Genomic DNA, 23,922 nt, shown 5'->3' on the forward strand with positions numbered 1-23,922 from the left:
GGAAAAAATTTTGCATGCGAATATGAATAGTTAAAGATAGCCGGTATCATAATGTTATTCGGGGTTCTATGAGTAAAGACCTGATGGGGTTTTACTATCACCACCACCAAAATCAACGTATCTCCCCGTTGCCTATCATGCTTTCTAGCTAGGGCAGTAAGGACTGAAATGTCCTTACTGTGGGGATTGATGCAAATAGAGCAGTATATACTGCCAGATTCTGACTTTGTCAAAGCCGAAAATTTTCGGATTTGGTAAAATCTCTAAAAATTCGTGTTTTCGGTTGAGAAAAAGTTCAAAAATTCTAACTTACACTGTTTGCATGTTTGGAATGAATTATACAGTTTAAAATTGATCAAGATGGCGTTTTCTTTTAAGCTTAATACATACAGTTTTGATTCTGGAAATGCTATAACGTAGTCATGTCGTACTTTTCTTTCAAAATTTGGCTTGCTGAGGTCAATATAGATGCAATTCATACTGATGTGGTCCTTATAACCTCTAGGACATTCTGAAAACAGGCACGTCTTGACTAAGTTATAAGTTTTTCCTATGCAAATTGCATGCAAAGTTCCTAATTTCGTCTTAGCCGTTATTACGATGTAAGTCAAGGTTAAATGTACCAGTAAGTGATGTCTTGCATTACCCATCGCCAAGAAAACTTTCTCGTCTCTCCGGTGTTCAGTCAAACAATTGACTAGACCACCAAGGTCTGAAAAGGCTTTGGTGAGGAGATTGACACACCTCTTGCAGCAAACGTTGCATGATACAAAAATTTTAAAGGTCAAAGCATTTTGACTTTCAAAAAATGTGTTAAAATTCCAATTAAGGGTAGAAGAGGGCATCCTTGTTTAATCCCATTGTCGACTCTAATTGATCGTGATAGGTAGCCACCTATTTCTATCATCGCTTTGGTATCAGTATATATGATGGATATCAAAGAAGTTATGATTTCTGGACAGCCTATGGCTGTTAAAACGTTCAAAATGTAATCACGGTCCATACGGTCAAAAGCCTTACTGAAATCGATGGCTACCACACAATTAGATTTTCCGAGTTTTTCTTGAGCTAATCTAGCCCTAATTATGGCTGTATGAATACTGCGCTTTGGCAAATAAGCAAGTTGATGTTTGCGTATTAGATTATTTAAAGGGTCTCTTAAACGAGATGCCAGAACATGGGAAAGAATTTTGAGATCAGTGCTAAGGAGGCTTATTGGTCGGAATTCGTCCACGAGTAAGTGATGTCTTGCATTACCCATCGCCAAGAAAACTTTCTCGTCTCTCCGGTGTTCAGTCAAACAATTGACTAGACCACCAAGGTCTGAAAAGGCTTTGGTGAGGAGATTGACACACCTCTTGCAGCAAACGTTGCATGATACAAAAATTTTAAAGGTCAAAGCATTTTGACTTTCAAAAAATGTGTTAAAATTCCAATTAAGGGTAGAAAATATAGACAATAGTACTGAACTATGCAAACTGCCTGTCTGGAGTTTAAAGCTCAGACTTCTATTAACGAAAAAGACTGTTTTTTTAGAGGTTAGAGCGTCTAGTTTTTTAAATTTTAGACCTAAAATGTAGTGTTTATGCGACGTTTTCCCACGTTCTGGCTTTCTTATTGGAACAAGGATGCCTAGAGATTTCAGCTTCTCAGTGAAACCGCTGCTCTTTAGAAATTTAAAGCACAACATTATGAAAAAGTTTATGTATGAGAAGTTTTTAGACTCGATACCTGTTGTTCTCTTTTTTGCAGTTTTGATGGAGTCTGCTTCTCCGCGTCTGGGCTGCTGTGTCGTCTCTGTGATTTCTGGCGGCTGAACGCCCCAATCCTTCTGAGGCTACTGCGCGCCTTCATCACATGCCAGTCCTCCTCATCCATTCGGCCCTCAGAGGCCGGAGTTTCATCAGCAGAATTGCTTGTGGCCAAATCAGATGTCGTCTGGTTGACCTCTGGTGGTTGTTGTCTCCTGATCCGACACCAGGAATCATCATGACCAATATAAGGCTTTTTCTCTTCCTTGCATAGACTGCAGGAATGAATTGACGGGACATGCGCGTTGAAGGGTAGATCGAGCCATTTGAATGGCCGAGTTTTGACAGCGTTGAACGACCACTGCCTCAGGTCAGTTTCAGCGCTCTCATTGGGGATTCTGATAATGGCCGAAGCTTTACCGTTGAAGAAGCTCCCCTGTCCACACTTCTCGCGTTGACGCGTAACTTCTCCCTCCACATGAACTGTTGGGGGGAGCTGCAGGGCTTCGAGGACTGCCTCATCGTCACAAAGCCCGGGGACCTGGTTCATGCGTAGCATGGCCGTCTTTGGAAACCCGGTTGGATCATATCTCCAGAAGTGGTCACCCGTTGGGAAGATAGTTTTGTCAAGGAGCTGCAGTCCTTCTGTCTTCAAGATGGTCAGCTCGTCCTCCGCCTCAGTTGGCGCGATAACGATTAAAGAATGTAATCTTTTTTCTTTGACAGTAGAGAAAGCTTTGGAGATGGTAAATTGATCTCGATGATGGGGTTTAAAGGAGGACAAGATGTCAACAATGTTTTTTTTCGAGGCAGCTTCGAAACTAGCATTAGACTTGAAATGTTCTTTTGTAAAAGGAGGAATGATGGTCATTTTTAAGAATGAAGTGACTTTAATATGAGGTCTTGCAATGCCCTCAGCGAGAACTTCAGAGAAAGAAGGCGACTGGCTATCAGCCATGTCCAAAAGAAAGTAATGCGTGGAAAACAATGCAAATTTATCTTCAGTTTAATCTCGGTAACAAAAGAGAAGGTAATTTTGATATAATCACGGTCGCTTTGAATTATGGTCGCTATAATTTGTGTATAATGTAGTCAAGGTCGTTATTTCGTCAATTTTATTGCTAAAAATGTAGTCTAGACGCGATTCGGATTTTGATTTTTGGTCAAAATGGGTGGGATACACTTTGTTCCAGACCTTGAAAAGGTCAAAGCATCCAATTGATTCGAAAATGTTGCAAATTGTGTGATATCTTTGGACCCGCCGGTCACTACGATGTAATGCAAGATTGCATAATTCAGAACTTGATCGGCAGTTAAAATCACCCCAACCAAAATCAATGTATCTCTCCGTTGGTCGGCTAATTTGTTAGCTAGGCCAGTAAGGACTGAGTAGTCCTTGCTGAGGGGATTGATATATATAGAGCAGTAAATGCTGCCAGATTCTGACTCTTTCAGAGCCAAAGCCATGTGGCTTTGGTAAATACTCTGAATTTTCCACTTATTGGGAAATAATAAAAGTAAACCTCCTGAGTTATTTTGGCTGCATGGCTGGATTAGATAATTCAATTTATAGCTGGTCAAAATGGCCTTATGCTTTGAGCTTAATACATACAATTTTGTTTCTTGTAACGCTATAACGTAGTCATGATGTAATTTCCCCCCATGTTTTGGCTTATTCAGGTCAACCAGGATGCCTAGAAGTTTGAGGTGATTACCTAGACCTCTACAGTTTAATGTATAAAAGCACGTCATGACTAGATTATAAGTCTGTTGGAAAAAACTTTGCATGCGAATTTGAATAGTTAAAGATAGCCGGTTTCATAATGTTATTCGGGGTTCTATGAGTAAAGACCTGATGGGGTTTTACTATCACCACCACCAAAATCAACGTATCTCCCCGTTGCCTATCATGCTTTCTAGCTAGGGCAGTAAGGACTGAAATGTCCTTACTGTGGGGATTGATGCAAATAGAGCAGTATATACTGCCAGATTCTGACTTTGTCAAAGCCGAAAATTTTCGGATTTGGTAAAATCTATGAAAATTTGAGTTTTCGGTTGAGAAAAAGTTCAAAAATTCTAACTTACACTGTTTGCATGTTTGGAATGAATTATACAGTTTAAAATTGATCAAGATGGCGTTTTCTTTTAAGCTTAATACATACAGTTTTGATTCTGGAAATGCTATAACGTAGTCATGTCGTACTTTTCTTTCAAAATTTGGCTTGCTGAGGTCAATATAGATGCAATTCATACTGATGTGGTCCTTATAACCTCTAGGACATTCTGAAAACAGGCACGTCTTGACTAAGTTATAAGTTTTTCCTATGCAAATTGCATGCAAAGTTCCTAATTTCGTCTTAGCCGTTATTACGATGTAAGTCAAGGTTAAATGTACCAGTAAGTGATGTCTTGCATTACCCATCGCCAAGAAAACTGTCTCGTCTCTCCGGTGTTCAGTCAAACAATTGACTAGACCACCAAGGTCTGAAAAGGCTTTGGTGAGAAGATTGACACACCTCTTGCAGCAAACGTTGCATGATACAAAAATTTTAAAGGTCAAAGCATTTTGACTTTCAAAAAATGTGTTAAAATTCCAATTAAGGGTAGAAGAGGGCATCCTTGTTTAATCCCATTGTCGACTCTAATTGATCGTGATAGGTAGCCACCTATTTCTATCATCGCTTTGGTATCAGTATATATGATGGATATCAAAGAAGTTATGATTTCTGGACAGCCTATGGCTGTTAAAACGTTCAAAATGTAATCACGGTCCATACGGTCAAAAGCCTTACTGAAATCGATGGCTACCACACAATTAGATTTTCCGAGTTTTTCTTGAGCTAATCTAGCCCTAATTATGGCTGTATGAATACTGCGCTTCGGCAAATAAGCAAGTTGATGTTTGCGTTTTAGATTATTTAAAGGGTCTCTTAAACGAGATGCCAGAACATGGGAAAGAATTTTGAGATCAGTGTTAAGGAGGCTTATTGGTCGGAATTCGTCCACATTTAAACTGTTTTCAATTTTTGGGATGAGTTTTATTATTGAAATGAGAAACGACCTAGGTGCCGCTTTATTGTAGCACATCGAGTTAAATAATTCAGCGAGCAACGGAGCGAAAAAATTTGAGTGGCTTTTATACAAGTCTGAAGTAAGACCATCAGATCCAGGTGCGCTATTTTTATTTAATTTATTTATAGCTTGCTTCACTTCCTCTTCATCTATTGGCGAATTATTAAACATTTTGGTAATTTTCTTTATTCGTTTTGAATTCCGCAGCTTAAAAACATTCAAAAGCTCCTCCCTAGGTGCGTAGTTGGCGTCAGCAACCGTTTTTTTATAGTAAATATTGGAGTAAAAGCTCGAGAATTCGTTCAAAATTTCATCAATGTCATTGGAAATTTCACCACTTTTCAGCTTTATTTGCTTAATACTTTTATTAACTTTGAAGTAACTTAGCAGTGATTTAAGCGCACCCGAATCACCATGGTTGAGGTCTAAATAAAATCCACGAATGGACTTAAATTTGGTCCTCAAGTCCATCTCATCTCGGAGAGAAGAGAAAGGACAGTTGGCCTGTCTAGAGGCCAACTGGGGCTGTCTGGTTGTCTCTGAATTGATGGAATGTATATCTGCAGGCTTACTACTTTGTATGTAGGGGGCAATATTTTTATTCAATTGTCTATGGCCATTAATGCATAAAAAACGCAACCAGTCACGAAGTCTGGCTTTAAATTTGTCGTATGTCCCTGATAATGGCAGTTTCAGAGACTCATCAGACAGCCCCTGGAGTGTTTCTACCAGTTCTGAAGGCTTATTGTGCTCTCTAACTACGTTATAATTCAATTTCCAGTAACTTTGGCCATTTACATGCATAAAATCTTGAAAATTTGAAAAACATGCATGTAATGCATTATGGTCGCTATAATTTGTGTATAATGTAGTCAAGGTCGTTATTTCGTCAATTTTATTGCTAAAAATGTAGTCTAGACGCGATTCGGATTTTGATTTTTGGTCAAAGCATCCAATTGATTCGAAAATGTTGCAAATTGTGTGATATCTTTGGACCCGCCGGTCACTACGATGTAATGCAAGATTGCATAATTCAGAACTTGATCGGCAGTTAAAATCACCCCCAACCAAAATCAATGTATCTCTCCGTTGGTAGGCTAATTTGTTAGCTAGGCCAGTAAGGACTGAGTAGTCCTTGCTGAGGGGATTGATATATATATATATATAGAGCAGTAAATACTGCCAGATTCTGACTCTTTCAGAGCCAAAGCCATGTGGCTTTGGTAAAAACTCTGAATTTTCCATTTATTGGGAAATAATAAAAGTAAACCTCCTGAGTTATTTTGGCTGCATGGCTGGATTAGATAATTCAATTTATAGCTGGTCAAAATGGCCTTATGCTTTGAGCTTAATACATACAATTTTGTTTCTTGTAACGCTATAACGTAGTCATGATGTAATTTCCCCCCATGTTTTGGCTTATTCAGGTCAACCAGGATGCCTAGAAGTTTGAGGTGATTACCTAGACCTCTACAGTTTAATGTATAAAAGCACGTCATGACTAGATTATAAGTCTGTTGGAAAAAATTTTGCATGCGAATATGAATAGTTAAAGATAGCCGGTATCATAATGTTATTCGGGGTTCTATGAGTAAAGACCTGATGGGGTTTTACTATCACCACCACCAAAATCAACGTATCTCCCCGTTGCCTATCATGCTTTCTAGCTAGGGCAGTAAGGACTGAAATGTCCTTACTGTGGGGATTGATGCAAATAGAGCAGTATATACTGCCAGATTCTGACTTTGTCAAAGCCGAAAATTTTCGGATTTGGTAAAATCTCTAAAAATTCGAGTTTTCGGTTGAGAAAAAGTTCAAAAATTCTAACTTACACTGTTTGCATGTTTGGAATGAATTATACAGTTTAAAATTGATCAAGATGGCGTTTTCTTTTAAGCTTAATACATACAGTTTTGATTCTGGAAATGCTATAACGTAGTCATGTCGTACTTTTCTTTCAAAATTTGGCTTGCTGAGGTCAATATAGATGCAATTCATACTGATGTGGTCCTTATAACCTCTAGGACATTCTGAAAACAGGCACGTCTTGACTAAGTTATAAGTTTTTCCTATGCAAATTGCATGCAAAGTTCCTAATTTCGTCTTAGCCGTTATTACGATGTAAGTCAAGGTTAAATGTACCAGTAAGTGATGTCTTGCATTACCCATCGCCAAGAAAACTTTCTCGTCTCTCCGGTGTTCAGTCAAACAATTGACTAGACCACCAAGGTCTGAAAAGGCTTTGGTGAGGAGATTGACACACCTCTTGCAGCAAACGTTGCATGATACAAAAATTTTAAAGGTCAAAGCATTTTGACTTTCAAAAAATGTGTTAAAATTCCAATTAAGGGTAGAAGAGGGCATCCTTGTTTAATCCCATTGTCGACTCTAATTGATCGTGATAGGTAGCCACCTATTTCTATCATCGCTTTGGTATCAGTATATATGATGGATATCAAAGAAGTTATGATTTCTGGACAGCCTATGGCTGTTAAAACGTTCAAAATGTAATCACGGTCCATACGGTCAAAAGCCTTACTGAAATCGATGGCTACCACACAATTAGATTTTCCGAGTTTTTCTTGAGCTAATCTAGCCCTAATTATGGCTGTATGAATACTGCGCTTTGGCAAATAAGCAAGTTGATGTTTGCGTATTAGATTATTTAAAGGGTCTCTTAAACGAGATGCCAGAACATGGGAAAGAATTTTGAGATCAGTGTTAAGGAGGCTTATTGGTCGGAATTCGTCCACGAGTAAGTGATGTCTTGCATTACCCATCGCCAAGAAAACTTTCTCGTCTCTCCGGTGTTCAGTCAAACAATTGACTAGACCACCAAGGTCTGAAAAGGCTTTGGTGAGGAGATTGACACACCTCTTGCAGCAAACGTTGCATGATACAAAAATTTTAAAGGTCAAAGCATTTTGACTTTCAAAAAATGTGTTAAAATTCCAATTAAGGGTAGAAAATGTAGACAATAGTACTGAACTATGCAAACTGCCTGTCTGGAGTTTAAAGCTCAGACTTCTATTAACGAAAAAGACTGTTTTTTTAGAGGTTAGAGCGTCTAGTTTTTTAAATTTTAGACCTAAAATGTAGTGTTTATGCGACGTTTTCCCACGTTCTGGCTTTCTTATTGGAACAAGGATGCCTAGAGATTTCAGCTTCTCAGTGAAACCGCTGCTCTTTAGAAATTTAAAGCACAACATTATGAAAAAGTTTATGTATGAGAAGTTTTTAGACTCGATACCTGTTGTTCTCTTTTTTGCAGTTTTGATGGAGTCTGCTTCTCCGCGTCTGGGCTGCTGTGTCGTCTCTGTGATTTCTGGCGGCTGAACGCCCCACTCCTTCTGAGGCTACTGCGCGCCTTCATCACATGCCAGTCCTCCTCATCCATTCGGCCCTCAGAGGCCGGAGTTTCATCAGCAGAATTGCTTGTGGCCAAATCAGATGTCGTCTGGTTGACCTCTGGTGGTTGTTGTCTCCTGATCCGACACCAGGAATCATCATGACCAATATAAGGCTTTTTCTCTTCCTTGCATAGACTGCAGGAATGAATTGACGGGACATGCGCGTTGAAGGGTAGATCGAGCCATTTGAATGGCCGAGTTTTGACAGCGTTGAACGACCACTGCCTCAGGTCAGTTTCAGCGCTCTCATTGGGGATTCTGATAATGGCCGAAGCTTTACCGTTGAAGAAGCTCCCCTGTCCACACTTCTCGCGTTGACGCGTAACTTCTCCCTCCACATGAACTGTTGGATGGAGCTGCAGGGCTTCGAGGACTGCCTCATCGTCACAAAGCCCGGGGACCTGGTTCATGCGTAGCATGGCCGTCTTTGGAAACCCGGTTGGATCATATCTCCAGAAGTGGTCACCCGTTGGGAAGATAGTTTTGTCAAGGAGCTGCAGTCCTTCTGTCTTCAAGATGGTCAGCTCGTCCTCCGCCTCAGTTGGCGCGATAACGATTAAAGAATGTAATCTTTTTTCTTTGACAGTAGAGAAAGCTTTGGAGATGGTAAATTGATCTCGATGATGGGGTTTAAAGGAGGACAAGATGTCAACAATGGTTTTTTTCGAGGCAGCTTCGAAACTAGCATTAGACTTGAAATGTTTTTTTGTAAAAGGAGGAATGATGGTCATTTTTAAGAATGAAGTGACTTTAATATGAGGTCTTGCAATGCCCTCAGCGAGAACTTCAGAGAAAGAAGGCGACTGGCTATCAGCCATGTCCAAAAGAAAGTAATGCGTGGAAAACAATGCAAATTTATCTTCAGTTTAATCTCGGTAACAAAAGAGAAGGTAATTTTGATATAATCACGAGCCAAATTATCACAACAATTAGGCTAAAAGCATCTATCAGTATCCTGGCTGGTATTCGACCATATGCCACTAACGTTGAGTGAGCGGCTATCACGCCATAAATGGTCATCTAAGACACCTTGTACACGCTCCGTAGGTTTTGACCAGCCGATTTGGCCATAAAATTTATTGGGCCAAAAAAATTCTGAAAATTGTCAATTTTTCAAATTTTGTTTGAATTGCATAAATTATAACGTGAGCGTGCAAAATTTTACATGGTATAAGAGCATATTTCTACTCTCGCGCGAGGGCGAGTGTTTTAAAAGTAATGTACATATTTATATGCTAGTCAGGATGTGAATGGAAGCGGAATTACTCAAATGCCTAAGGCAGAACCGCAGATTCTGTCTTTGTCCACATCGTTAAGCCCATGTCGTATGTAACGGCCCAAACGCAGATGGTTATAACGTAGTCTACTGTACTCTTACGATAGATTTACTAGCCAGCAGGGGAGTTTTGTTAGGGCGAAGTGTCATTATGGCTACCTCTTTTCAACTTTCCCCCTTGACCTTTCATAAGTTGGTCCGGGAGCGACCCAGCTCTCAACCCAGTCGGATAAACATAAATTTTTATGATGCGAGCTGTTTTTTCATTGTTGTGTTCAAGGCATGTACCAAAATTAGGAAAAGGTTTAGTTATCGCTTCTCGGCATTTTGGCTAAGATCATGTGTAGTATCTGTTCTTTTCAGCTTAATATCTGGCATGCTGGGCATAGCCTGGCACCAATATTAAACTGATTTTTACTTCCCGAGTTAACACCGAAGCTTGCTTCAGTTGACTCACGGATTGTCCCGGTCTTACACTACCATCGGGAGCAGTCCACCTGAAAATTCTGAACCTGCAAATTACCTTAATAGAGTGAAGATGTCAGTATGAAGAGTCTAATTGAGACTGGTGAATTGCGCGAACGGCCATAACTTGCCCAAAAAACTTAAGACTTCCAAATTTTGCTATTTCTATCGTAAGACCATCGTCAAATCTTGGGGGACTGAGAAAATGAATCAATTTCGTCGAACCAGTTCAAAGTTATGAGTTCTTGAAAGCTCGGTGATGCCAAAAAGTTAAGCCTAATCGAGCGTGGTGCAAAAAACGAAAATTTCAAAATTTTTGTTCTTTTCTGTCTAAATTTTATTTTTTCAATATCGTATCACAATTTTGGACTCAGAACAATTCCAACGAGCTCAAAACGACTTCTTTAGCTTCAGTGTTCGTGGAGTAATCATCAGTTGAAATTTTGGGGGGAGCTGAAATTCGGCCATTTTGGAAGAAAATCGACCTAAAAGCTAACTTTTAAGTTAGTGCAATTTTTTTCTTGCATTTTTCATAAAATGGGATGCTCTCTGCTGTCGCAGAGTGCATTCAAAGAAACTTATCAAATAGATTTGAAAACTTACTTATTTAATAAGTTTATCACAACAATTAGGCTTTCAAATAATTTATTAACGATTGTAATTACAAATTACAAAAAAGGAAAGCAATTAGTTACACATATTTAGTTACAGTTAGCAGAAAAGAAATACGACATCAAATGTAATATAATACACCATGAAGATAATCATTTTATGGAATGGAACCAAGTTTTTTGAGATATTCAGATGTATCTTGACACCATGATGATATCAGCTTAGCTACAATGTATTTCATGCCTATTACATTTTCTTCAACAAGCAGATCTTTTATTGAATTGAAATTAAGTTTTTCTGTAAAAGTAGAGCAGTTTTCACAAGCGAAAAACAAATGTTGCATGGTTTCGAACTCTCTTTCACAAGAGTAACAAAGGGGGTGGTCCACCAAATTTTTAATCCATTTCCTGGGCTTATCCAGATAACTGTTTAAGAAAAATAAGTAGAGAATGTTTTGATCTAGAGGGGTGAACTTTTTATGTTTCCATATTTTGGTTAAGAATTGAAAAATCAAAGATTTGTCTGATAGATTAAGATCCGGGTAGAAATTCGCAATTTTTCTAGCTATAACCTTCGTTTTATAATTTGGAAGCATCAACTCTGCATAAAGACCAGACATGTTCATCTTCATAGGATTAATTACTTTTCCATTTTGAACTAGCTGAAAACTATCTCGAGCAAACTCGAGAATGAAAATGTTTTTTTTAGTTAAGAAATTTTTGAAGGATCTGAAAATCTTAGATTTTTTCAAGTAGATCACTTCTTTGTTGCTACCCAAGGTATTAAGTAGGGATACCATGTCGAAAATTTTTGCAGCCGCAATATAAAAATTTAAATTTTTGAAGCCTGTGCCTCCATTATTGAATGGAAGGTATAAGATCTGCTTGTTGATTGAATGTTTTCCTCCAAGCCATACACTGTTAATTAATTTCATTTCTAACCTATCAATGAAAGTTTTTGTCAACTCCAAGTGCCTCATCACATATACGAGTCTTGAGGTCACAAAAGTCTCAATATTCAGGCTTCGCGCCCGGAGAGTCATACATTTTAAGCTGAATTTAGCTGAATTATTAATCGTATCTTCCAATATCTTGGTTTTAATTTTCAATGAATCATTCAAGCTTAAGCGTATGCCTAATAATTTAAGGGATGATACTTTCTTCAACTGTTTAGGCACGAAACCTAAACTCAGAACTTTGGTTTTATCTACATTTATAGCAAGTTTTGATACCAAATTGAACTTATTGATTTCATCAAGTAAATTTCCGATACAAGCGCGTTTAATGAAAACACTAAAATCATCGGCGTAGGCCACAATTTTAAGTGCTTGGTTGGATTTGATAGAATTATTATAGCGTATGGCTTGGAGTAAAGGTTCCATTCCTAAAATGAACAAAAGCGCCGAAAGAGGGCATCCTTGTTTAATCCCATTGTCGACTCTAATTGATCGTGATAGGTAGCCACCTATTTCTATCATCGCTTTGGTATCAGTATATATGATGGATATCAAAGAAGTTATGATTTCTGGACAGCCTATGGCTGTTAAAACGTTCAAAATGTAATCACGGTCCATACGGTCAAAAGCCTTACTGAAATCGATGGCTACCACACAATTAGATTTTCCGAGTTTTTCTTGAGCTAATCTAGCCCTAATTATGGCTGTATGAATACTGCGCTTTGGCAAATAAGCAAGTTGATGTTTGCGTATTAGATTATTTAAAGGGTCTCTTAAACGAGATGCCAGAACATGGGAAAGAATTTTGAGATCAGTGTTAAGGAGGCTTATTGGTCGGAATTCGTCCACATTTAAACTGTTTTCAATTTTTGGGATGAGTTTTATTATTGAAATGAGAAACGACCTAGGTGCCGCTTTATTGTAGCACATCGAGTTAAATAATTCAGCGAGCAACGGAGCGAAAAAATTTGAGTGGCTTTTATACAAGTCTGAAGTAAGACCATCAGATCCAGGTGCGCTATTTTTATTTAATTTATTTATAGCTTGCTTCACTTCCTCTTCACCTATTGGCGAATTATTAAACATTTTGGTAATTTTCTTTATTCGTTTTGAATTCCTCAGCTTAAAAACATTCAAAAGCTCCTCCCTAGTTGCGTAGTTGGAGTCAGCAACCGTTTTTTTATAGTAAATATTGGAGTAAAAGCTCGAGAATTCGTTCAAAATTTCATCGATGTCATTGGAAATTTCACCACTTTTCAGCTTTATTTGCTTAATACTTTTATTAACTTTGAAGTAACTTAGCAGTGATTTAAGCGCACCCGAATCACCATGGTTGAGGTCTAAATAAAATCCACGAATGGACTTAAATTTGGTCCTCAAGTCCATCTCATCTCGGAGAGAAGAGTAAGGACAGTTGGCCTGTCTAGAGGCCAACTGGGGCTGTCTGGTTGTCTCTGAATTGATGGAATGTATATCTGCAGGCGTACTACTTTGTATGTAGGGGGCGATATTTTTATTCAATTGTCTATGGCCATTAATGCATAAAAAACGCAACCAGTCACGAAGTCTGGCTTTAAATTTGTCGTATGTCCCTGATAATGGCAGTTTCAGAGACTCATCAGACAGCCCCTGGAGTGTTTCTACCAGTTCTGAAGGCTTATTGTGCTCTCTAACTACGTTATAATTCAATTTCCAGTAACTTTGGCCATTTACATGCATAAAATCTTGAAAATTTGAAAAACATGCATGTAATGCATTATGGTCGCTATAATTTGTGTATAATGTAGTCAAGGTCGTTATTTCGTCAATTTTATTGCTAAAAATGTAGTCTAGACGCGATTCGGATTTTGATTTTTGGTCAAAATGGGTGGGATACACTTTGTTCCAGACCTTGAAAAGGTCAAAGCATCCAATTGATTCGAAAATGTTGCAAATTATGTGATATCTTTGGACCCGCCGGTCACTACGATGTAATGCAAGATTGCATAATCCAGAACTTGATCGGCAGTTAAACTCACCCCCATCCAAAATCAATGTATCTCTCCGTTGCTCGGCTAATTTGTTAGCTAGGCCAGTAAGGACTGAGTAGTCCTCGCTGAGGGGATTGATATAAATAGAGCAGTAAATGCTGCCAGATTCTGACTCTTTCAGAGCCAAAGCCATGTGGCTTTGGTAAAAACTCTGAATTTTCCATTTATTGGGAAATAAAAAAAGTAAACCTCCTGAGTTATTTTGGCTGCATGGCTGGATTAGATAATTCAATTTATAGCTGGTCAAAATGGCCTTATGCTTTGAGCTTAATACATACAATTTTGTTTCTTGTAACGCTATAACGTAGTCATGATGTAATTTCCCCCCATGTTTTGGCTTATTCAGGTCAACCAGGATGCCTAGAAGTTTGAGGTGATTACCTAGACCTCTACAGTTTAATGTATAAAAGCACGTCATGACTAGATTATAAGTGTGTTGGAAAAAATTTTGCATGCGAATTTGAATAGTTAAAGATAGCCGGTTTCATAATGTTATTCGGGGTTCTATGAGTAAAGACCTGATGGGGTTTTACTATCACCACCAAAATCAACGTATCTCCCCGTTGCCTATTATGCTTTCTAGCTAGGGCCTTATGCTTTGAGCTTAATGGCCTGCAAATAGAGCAGTATATACTGAGCAGATTCTGACTTTGTCAAAGCCGAAAATTTTCGGATTTGGTAAAATCTCTGAAAATTCGAGTTTTCGGTTGAGAAAAAGTTCAAAATATCTAACTTACACTGTTTGCATGTTTGGAATGAATTATACAGTTTAAAATTGATCAAGATGGCGTTTTCTTTTAAGCTTAATACATAAAGTTTTGATTCTGGAAATGCTATAACGTAGTCATGTCGTACTTTTCTTTCAAAATTTGGCTTGCTGAGGTCAATATAGATGCAATTCATACTGATGTGGTCCTTATAACCTCTAGGACGTTCTGAAAACAGGCACATCTTGACTAAGTTATAAGTTTTTCCTATGCAAATTGCATGCAAAGTTCCTAATTTCGTCTTAGCCGTTATTACGATGTAAGTCAAGGTTAAATGTACCAGTAAGTGATGTCTTGCATTACCCATCATCAAGAAAACTTTCTCGTCTCTCCGGTGTTCAGTCAAACAATTGACTAGACCACCAAGGTCTGAAAAGGCTTTGCTGAGGAGATTGACACACCTCTTGCAGCAAATCTTGCATGATACAAAAATTTTAAAGGTCAAAGCATTTTGACTTTCAAAAAATGTGTTAAAATTCCAATTAAGGGTAGAAAATGTAGACAATAGTACTGAACTATGCAAACTGCCTGTCTGGAGTTTAAAGCTCAGACTTCTATTAACGAAAAAGACTGTTTTTTTAGAGGTTAGAGCGTCTAGTTTTTTAAATTTTAGACCTAAAATGTAGTGTTTATGCGACGTTTTCCCACGTTCTGGCTTTCTTATTGGAACAAGGATGCCTAGAGGTTTCAGCTTCTCAGTGAAACCGCTGCTCTTTAGAAATTTAAAGCACAACATTATGAAAAAGTTTATGTATGAGAAGTTTTTAGACTCGATACCTGTTGTTCTCTTTTTTGCAGTTTTGATGGAGTCTGCTTCTCCGCGTCTGGGCTGCTGTGTCGTCTCTGTGATTTCTGGCGGCTGAACGCCCCACTCCTTCTGAGGCTACTGCGCGCCTTCATCACATGCCAGTCCTCCTCATCCATTCGGCCCTCAGAGGCCGGAGTCCCATCAGCAGAATTGCTTGTGGCCAAATCAGATGTCGTCTGGTTGACCTCTGGTGGTTGTTGTCTCCTGATCCGACACCAGGAATCATCATGACCAATATAAGGCTTTTTCTCTTCCTTGCATAGACTGCAGGAATGAATTGACGGGACATGCGCGTTGAAGGGTAGATCGAGCCATTTGAATGGCCGAGTTTTGACAGCGTTGAACGACCACTGTCTCAGGTCAGTTTCAGCGCCCTCATTGGGGATTCTGATAATGGCCGAAGCTTTACCGTTGAAGAAGCTCCCCTGTCCACACTTCTCGCGTTGACGCGTAACTTCTCCCTCCACATGAACTGTTGGGGGGAGCTGCAGGGCTTCGAGGACTGCCTCATCGTCACAAAGCCCGGGGACCTGGTTCATGCGTAGCATGGCCGTCTTTGGAAACCCGGTTGGATCATATCTCCAGAAGTGGTCACCCGTTGGGAAGATAGTTTTGTCAAGGAGCTGCAGTCCTTCTGTCTTCAAGATGGTCAGCTCGTCCTCCGCCTCAGTTGGCGCGATAACGATTAAAGAATGTAATCTTTTTTCTTTGACAGTAGAGAAAGCTTTGGAGATGGTAATTTGATCTCGATGATGGGGTTTAAAGGAGGACAAGATGTCAACAATGGTTTTTTTTGAGGCAGCTTCGAAACTAGCATTAGACTTGAAATGTTCTTTTGTAAAAGGAGGAATGATGGTCATTTTTAAGAATGAAGTGACTTTAATATGAGGTCTTGCAATGCCCTCAGCGAGAACTTCAGAGAAAGAAGGCGACTGGCTATCAGCCATGTCCAAAAGTAAGTAATGCGTGGAAAACAATGCAAATTTATTTTCAGGTTAATCTCGGTAACAAAAGAAAAGGTAATTTTGATATAATCACAAGCCAAATTATCACAACAATTAGGCTAAAAGCATCTATCAGTATCCTGGCTGGTATTCGACCATATGCCACTAACGTTGAGTGAGCGGCTATCATGCCATAGATGGTCATCTAAGACACCCTGTACACGCTCCGTAGGTTTTGACCAGCCGATTTGGCCATAAAACTCATTGGGCCAAAAATATTCTGAAAATTGTCAATTTTTCAAATTTTGTTTGAATTGCATAAATTATAACGTGAGCGTGCAAAATTTTACGTGGTATAAGAGCATATTTCTACTCTCGCGCGAGGGCGAGTGTTTTAAAAGTAATGTACATAGTTATATGCTAGTCAGGATATAAATGGAAGCGGAATTACTCAAATGCCTAAGGCAGAACCGCAGATTCTGTCTTTGTCCACATCGTTAAGCCCATGTCGTATGTAACGGCACAAACGCAGATGGTTATAATGTAGTCTACTGTACTCTTACGATAGATTTACTAGCCAGCAGGGGAGTTTTGTTAGGGCGAAGTGTCGTTATGGCTACCTCTTTTCAACTTTCCCTCTTGACCTTTCATAAGTTGGTCCGGGAGCAACCCAGCTCTCAACCCAGTCGGATAAATATAAATTTTTATGATGCGAGCTGTTTTTTCATTGTTGTGTTCAAGGCATGTACCAAAATTAGGAAAAGGTTTAGTTATCGCTTCTCGGCCTTTTGGCTAAGATCATGTGTAGTATCTGTTCTTGTCAGCTTATTATCTGGCATGCTGGGCATAGCCTGGCACCAATATTAAACTGATTTTTACTTCCCGAGTTAACACCGAAGCTTGCTTCAGTTGACTCACGGATTGTCCCGGTCTTACACTACCATCGGGAGCAGTCCACTTGAAAATTCTGAACCTGCAAATTACCTTAATAGAGTGAAGATGTCAGTATGAAGAGTCTAATTGAGACTGGTGAATTGCGCGAACGGCCATAACTTGCCCAAAAAACTTAAGACTTCCAAATTTTGCTATTTCTATCGTAAGACCATCGTCAAATCTTGGGGGAATGAGAAAATGAACCAATTTCGTCGAACCAGTTCAGAGTTATGAGTTCTTGAAAGCTCGGTGATGCCAAAAAGTTAAGCCTAATCGAGCGTGGTGCAAAAAACGAAAATTTCAAAATTTTTGTTCTTTTCTGTCTAAATTTTATTTTTTCAAAATCGTATCACAATTTTGGACTCAGAGCAATTCCAACGAGCTCAAAACGACTTCTTTAGCTTCAGTGTTCGTGGAGTAATCATCAGTTGAAATTTTGGGGGATCTGAAATTCGGCCATTTTGGAAGAAAATCGACCTAAAAGCTAACTTTTAAGTTAGTGCAATTTTTTTCTTGCATTTTTCATAAAATGGGATGCTCTCTGCTGTCGCAGAGTGCATTCAAAGAACCTTATCAAATAGATTTGAAAACTTACCTATTTAATAAGTTTATCACAACAATTAGGCTAAAAGCATCTATCAGTATCCTGGCTGGTATTCGACCATATGCCACTAACGTTGAGTGAGCGGCTATCATGCCATAGATGGTCATCTAAGACACCCCCGTGTACACGCTCCGTAGGTTTTGACCAGCCGATTTGGCCATAAAACTCATTGGGCCAAAAAAATTCTGAAAATTGTCAATTTTTCAAATTTTGTTTGAATTGCATAAATTATAACGTGAGCGTGCAAAATTTTACATGGTATAAGAGCATATTTCTACTCTCGCGCGAGGGCGAGTGTTTTAAAAGTAATGTACATAGTTATATGCTAGTCAGGATATAAATGGAAGCGGAATTACTCCAATGCCTAAGGCAGAACCGCAGATTCTGTCTTTGTCCACATCGTTAAGCCCATGTCGTATGTAACGGCACAAACGCAGATGGTTATAACGTAGTCTACTGTACTCTTACGATAGATTTACTAGCCAGCAGGGGAGTTTTGTTAGGGCGAAGTGTCATTATGGCTACCTCTTTTCGACTTTCCCCCTTGACCTTTCATAAGTTGGTCCGGGAGCAACCCAGCTCTCAACCCAGTCGGATAAATATAAATTTTTATGATGCGAGCTGTTTTTTCATTGTTGTGTTCAAGGCATGTACCAAAATTAGGAAAAGGTTTAGCTATCGCTTCTCGGCCTTTTGGCTAAGATCATGTGTAGTATCTGTTCTTGTCAGCTTAATATCTGGCATGCTGGGCATAGCCTGGCACCAATATTAAACTGATTTTTACTTCCCGAGTTAACACCGAAGCTTGCTTCAGTTGACTCACGGATTGTCCCGGTCTTACACTACCATCGGGAGCAGTCCACCTGAAAAGTCTGAACCTGCAAATTACCTTAATAGAGTGAAGATGTCAGTATTAAGAGTCTAATTGAAACTGGTGAATTGCGCCAACGGCCATAACTTGCCCAAAAAACTTAAGACTTCCAAATTTTGCTATTTCTATCGTAAGACCATCGTCAAATCTTGGGGGACTGAGAAAATGAACCAATTTCGTCGAACCAGTTCAAAGTTATGAGTTCTTGAAAGCTCGGTGATGCCAAAAAGTTAAGCCTAATCGAGCGTGGTGCAAAAAACGAAAATTTCAAAATTTTTGTTCTTTTCTGTCTAAATTTTATTTTTTCAATATCGTATCACAATTTTGGACTCAGAAAAATTCCAACGAGCCCAAAACGACTTCTTTAGCTTCAGTGTTCGTGGAGTAATCATCAGTTGAAATTTTGGGGGGAGCTGAAATTCGGCCATTTTGGAAGAAAATCGACCTAAAAGCTAACTTTTAAGTTTGTGCAATTTTTTTCTTGCATTTTTCATAAAATGGGGTGCTCTCTGCTGTCGCAGAGTGCATTCAAAGAAACTTATCAAATAGATTTGAAAACTTACCTATTTAATAAGTTTATCACAACAATTAGGCTAAAAGCATTTATCAGTATCCTGGCTGGTATTCGACCATATGCCACTAACGTTGAGTGAGCGGCTATCACGCCATAAATGGTCATCTAAGACACCTTGTACACGCTCCGTAGGTTTTGACCAGCCGATTTGGCCATAAAACTTATTGGGCCAAAAAAATTCTGAAAATTGTCAATTTATCAAATTTTGTTTCAATTGCATAAATTATAACGTGAGCGTGCAAAATTTTACATGGTATAAGAGCATATTTCTACTCTCGCGCGAGGGCGAGTGTTTCAAAAGTAATGTACATAGTTATATGCTAGTCAGGATAAAAATGGAAGCGGAATTACTCAAATGCCTAAGGCAGAACCGCAGATTCTGTCTTTGTCCACATCGTTAAGCCCATGTCGTATGTAACGGCACAAACGCAGATGGTTATAATGTAGTCTACTGTACTCTTACGATAGATTTACCAGCCAGCAGGGGAGTTTTGTTAGGGCGAAGTGTCGTTATGGCTACCTCTTTTCAACTTTCCCCCTTGACCTTTCATAAGTTGGTCCGGGAGCAACCCAGCTCTCAACCCAGTCGGATAAATATAAATTTTTATGATGCGAGCTGTTTTTTCATTGTTGTGTTCAAGGCATGTACCAAAATTAGGAAAAGGTTTAGTTATCGCTTCTCGGCCTTTTGGCTAAGATCATGTGTAGTATCTGTTCTTGTCAGCCTAATATCTGGCATGCTGGGCATAGCCTGGAACCAATATTAAACTGATTTTTACTTCCCGAGTTAACACCGAAGCTTGCTTCAGTTGACTCACGGATTGTCCCGGTCTTACACTACCATCGGGAGCAGTCCACCTGAAAATTCTGAACCTGGAAATTACCTTAATAAAGTGAAGATGTCAGTATGAAGAGTCTAATTGAGACTGGTGAATTGCGCGAACGGCCATAACTTGCCCAAAAAACTTAAGACTTCCAAATTTTGCTATTTCTATCGTAAGACCATCGTCAAATCTTGGGGGACTGAGAAAATGAACCAATTTCGTCGAACCAGTTCAAAGTTATGAGTTCTTGAAAGCTCGGTGATGCCAAAAAGTTAAGCCTAATCGAGCGTGGTGCAAAAAACGAAAATTTCAAAATTTTTGTTCTTTTCTGTCTAAATTTTATTTTTTCAATATCGTATCACAATTTTGGACTCAGAACAATTCCAACGAGCTCAAAACGACTTCTTTAGCTTCAGTGTTCGTGGAGTAATCATCAGTTGAAATTTTGGGGGGAGCTGAAATTCGGCCATTTTGGAAGAAAATCGACCTAAAAGCTAACTTTTAAGTTAGTGCAATTTTTTTCTTGCATTTTTCATAAAATGGGGTGCTCTCTGCTGTCGCAGAGTGCATTCAAAGAAACTTATCACATAGATTTGAAAACTTACCTATTTAATAAGTTTATCACAACAATTAGGCTAAAAGCATCTATCAGTATCCTGGCTGGTATTCGACCATATGCCACTAACGTTGAGTGAGCGGCTATCACGCCATAAATGGTCATCTAAGACACGTTGTACACGCTCCGTAGGTTTTGACCGGCCGATTTGGCCATAAAACTTATTGGGCCAAAAAAATTCTGAAAATTGTCAATTTTTCAAATTTTGTTTGAATTGCATAAATTATAACGTGAGCGTGCAAAATTTTACATGGTATAAGAGCATATTTCTTTTCTCGCGCGAGGGCGAGTGTTTTAAAAGTAATGTACATAGTTATATGCTAGTCAGGATATAAATGGAAGCGGAATTACCCAAATGCCTAAGGCAGAACCGCAGATTCTGTCTTTGTCCACATCGTTAAGCCCATGTCGTATGTAACGGCACAAACGCAGATGGTTATAATGTAGTCTACTGTACTCTTACGATAGATTTACTAGCCAGCAGGGGAGTTTTGTTAGGGCGAAGTGTCGTTATGGCTACCTCTTTTCAACTTTCCCCTTTGACCTTTCATAAGTTGGTCCGGGAGCAACCCAGCTCTCAACCCAGTCGGAAATATAAATTTTTATGATGCGAGCTGTTTTTTCATTGTTGTGTTCAAGGCATGTACCAAAATTAGGAAAAGGTTTAGTTATCGCTTCTCGGCCTTTTGGCTAAGATCATGTGTAGTATCTGTTCTTGTCAGCTTAATATCTGGCCTGCTGGGCATAGCCTGGCACCAATATTAAACTGATTTATACTTCCCGAGTTAACACCGAAGCTTGCTTCAGTTGACTCACGGATTGTCCCGGTCTTACACTACCATCGGGAGCAGTCCACCTGAAAATTCTGAACCTGCAAATTACCTAATAGAGTGAAGATGTCAGTATGAAGAGTCTAATTGAGACTGGTGAATTGCGCGAACGGCCATAACTTGCCCAAAAAACTTAAGTTTTCCAAATTTTGCTATTTCTATCGTAAGACCATCGTCAAATCTTGGGGGACTGAGAAAATGAACCAATTTTGTCGAACCAGTTCAAAGTTATGAGTTCTTGAAAGCTCGGTGATGCCAAAAAGTTAAGCCTAATCGAGCGTGGTGCAAAAAACGAAAATTTCAAAATTTTTGTTCTTTTCTGTCTAAATTTTATTTTTTCAATATCGTATCACAATTTTGGACTCAGAACAATTCCAACGAGCTCAAAACGACTTCTTTAGCTTCAGTGTTCGTGGAGTAATCATCAGTTGAAATTTTGGGGGGAGCTGAAATTCGGCCATTTTGGAAGAAAATCGACCTAAAAGCTAACTTTTTAGTTAGTGCATTTTTTTCTTGCATTTTTCATAAAATGGGGTGCTCTCTGCTGTCGCAGAGTGCATTCAAAGAAACTTATCAAATAGATTTGAAAACTTACCTATTTAATAAGTTTATCACAACAATTAGGCTAAAAGCATCTATCAGTATCCTGGCTGGTATTCGACCATATGCCACTAATGTTGAGTGAGCGGCTATCATGCCATAGATGGTCATCTAAGACACCCTGTACACGCTCCGTAGGTTTTGACCAGCCGATTTGGCCATAAAACTCATTGGGCCAAAAATATTCTGAAAATTGTCAATTTTTCAAATTTTGTTTGAATTGCATAAATTATAACGTGAGCGTGCAAAATTTTACATGGTATAAGAGCATATTTCTACTCTCGCGCGAAGGCGAGTGTTTTAAAAGTAATGTACATAGTTATATGCTAGTCAGGATATAAATGGAAGCGGAATTACTCCAATGCCTAAGGCAGAACCGCAGATTCTGTCTTTGTCCACATCGTTAAGCCCATGTCGTATGTAACGGCACAAACGCAGATGGTTATAACGTAGTCTACTGTACTCTTACGATAGATTTACTAGCCAGCAGGGGAGTTTTGTTAGGAGAAGTGTCATTATGGCTACCTCTTTTCAACTTTCCCCCTTGACCTTTCATAAGTTGGTCCGGGAGCAACCCAGATCTCAACCCAGTCGGATAAATATAAATTTTTACGATGCGAGCTGTTTTTTCATTGTTGTGTTCAAGGCATGTACCAAAATTAGGAAAAGGTTTAGCTATCGCTTCTCGGCCTTTTGGCTAAGATCATGTGTAGTATCTGTTCTTGTCAGCTTAATATCTGGCATGCTGGGCATAGCCTGGCACCAATATTAAACTGATTTTTACTTCCCGAGTTAACACCGAAGCTTGCTTCAGTTGACTCACGGATTGTCCCGGTCTTACACTACCATCGGGAGCAGTCCTCCTGAAAATTCTGAACCTGCAAATTACCTTAATAGAGTGAAGATGTCAGTATGAAGAGTCTAATTGAGCCTGGTGAATTGCGCGAACGGCCATAACTTGCCCAAAAAACTTAAGACTTCCAAATTTTTCTATTTCTATCGTAAGACCATCGTCAAATCTTGGGGGACTGAGAAAATGAACCAATTTCGTTGAACCAGTTCAAAGTTATGAGTTCTTGAAAGCTCGGTGATGCCAAATAGTTAAGCCTAATCGAGCGTGGTGCAAAAAACGAAAATTTCAAAATTTTTGTTCTTTTCTGTCTAAATTTTATTTTTTCAATATCGTATCACAATTTTGGACTCAGAAAAACTCCAACGATCCCAAAACGACTTCTTTAGCTTCAGTTTTCGTGGAGTAATCATCAGTTGAAATTTTGGGGGGAGCTGAAATTCGGCCATTTTGGAAGAAAATCGACCTAAAAGCTAACTTTTAAGTTGGTGCAATTTTTTTCTTGCATTTTTCATAAAATGGGGTGCTCTCTGCTGTCGCAGAGTGCATTCAAAGAAACTTATCAAATAGATTTGAAAACTTACCTATTTAATAAGTTTATCACAACAATTAGGATAAAAGCATCTATCAGTATCCTGGCTGGTATTCGACCATATGCCACTAACGTTGAGTGAGCGGCTATCACGCCATAAATGGTCATCTAAGACACCTTGTACACGCTCCGTAGGTTTTGACCAGCCGATTTGGCCATAAAACTTATTGGGCCAAAAAAATTCTAAAAATTGTCAATTTTTCAAACTTTGTTTGAATTGCATAAATTATAACGTGAGCGTGCAAAATTTTACATGGTATAAGAGCATATTTCTACTCTCGCGCGAGGGCGAGTGTTTTAAAAGTAATGTACATAGTTATATGCTAGTCAGGATATAAATGGAAGCGGAATTACTCAAATGCCTAAGGCAGAACCGCAGATTCTGTCTTTGTCCACATCGTTAAGCCCATGTCGTATGTAACGGCACAAACGCAGATGGTTATAATGTAGTCTACTGTACTCTTACGATAGATTTACTAGCCAGCAGGGGAGTTTTGTTAGGGCGAAGTGTCGTTATGGCTACCTCTTTTCAACTTTC

At 39.0% G+C, this 23,922-nt stretch overlaps 6 non-coding genes across 6 annotated transcripts; all 6 read left to right on the forward strand.

The window, feature by feature from the left end:
- The first annotated feature begins 9,820 nt into the window (after positions 1-9,820).
- Positions 9,821-10,011, forward strand: LOC134849676 (U2 spliceosomal RNA). Its single transcript, XR_010163689.1, has one exon. It is a non-coding gene; the product is annotated as a U2 spliceosomal RNA (small nuclear RNA).
- Positions 10,012-16,862: 6,851 nt separating this feature from the next.
- LOC134849575 (U2 spliceosomal RNA) lies at positions 16,863-17,053 on the forward strand. The gene has a single exon (XR_010163591.1). It is a non-coding gene; the product is annotated as a U2 spliceosomal RNA (small nuclear RNA).
- Positions 17,054-18,304: 1,251 nt separating this feature from the next.
- LOC134849348 (U2 spliceosomal RNA) lies at positions 18,305-18,495 on the forward strand. The gene has a single exon (XR_010163371.1). It is a non-coding gene; the product is annotated as a U2 spliceosomal RNA (small nuclear RNA).
- Positions 18,496-19,744: 1,249 nt separating this feature from the next.
- On the forward strand, positions 19,745-19,935 carry LOC134849572 (U2 spliceosomal RNA). Its single transcript, XR_010163588.1, has one exon. It is a non-coding gene; the product is annotated as a U2 spliceosomal RNA (small nuclear RNA).
- A 1,247-nt stretch (positions 19,936-21,182) lies between these two features.
- Positions 21,183-21,373, forward strand: LOC134849646 (U2 spliceosomal RNA). The gene has a single exon (XR_010163660.1). It is a non-coding gene; the product is annotated as a U2 spliceosomal RNA (small nuclear RNA).
- A 1,246-nt stretch (positions 21,374-22,619) lies between these two features.
- LOC134849439 (U2 spliceosomal RNA) lies at positions 22,620-22,810 on the forward strand. The gene has a single exon (XR_010163457.1). It is a non-coding gene; the product is annotated as a U2 spliceosomal RNA (small nuclear RNA).
- The last annotated feature ends 1,112 nt before the right edge of the window (positions 22,811-23,922 follow it).

Source organism: Symsagittifera roscoffensis, chromosome 6 (genome assembly GCF_963678635.1).
Source record: "Symsagittifera roscoffensis chromosome 6, txSymRosc1.1, whole genome shotgun sequence".
Classification (NCBI taxonomy): Eukaryota; Metazoa; Xenacoelomorpha; order Acoela; family Convolutidae; genus Symsagittifera; species Symsagittifera roscoffensis.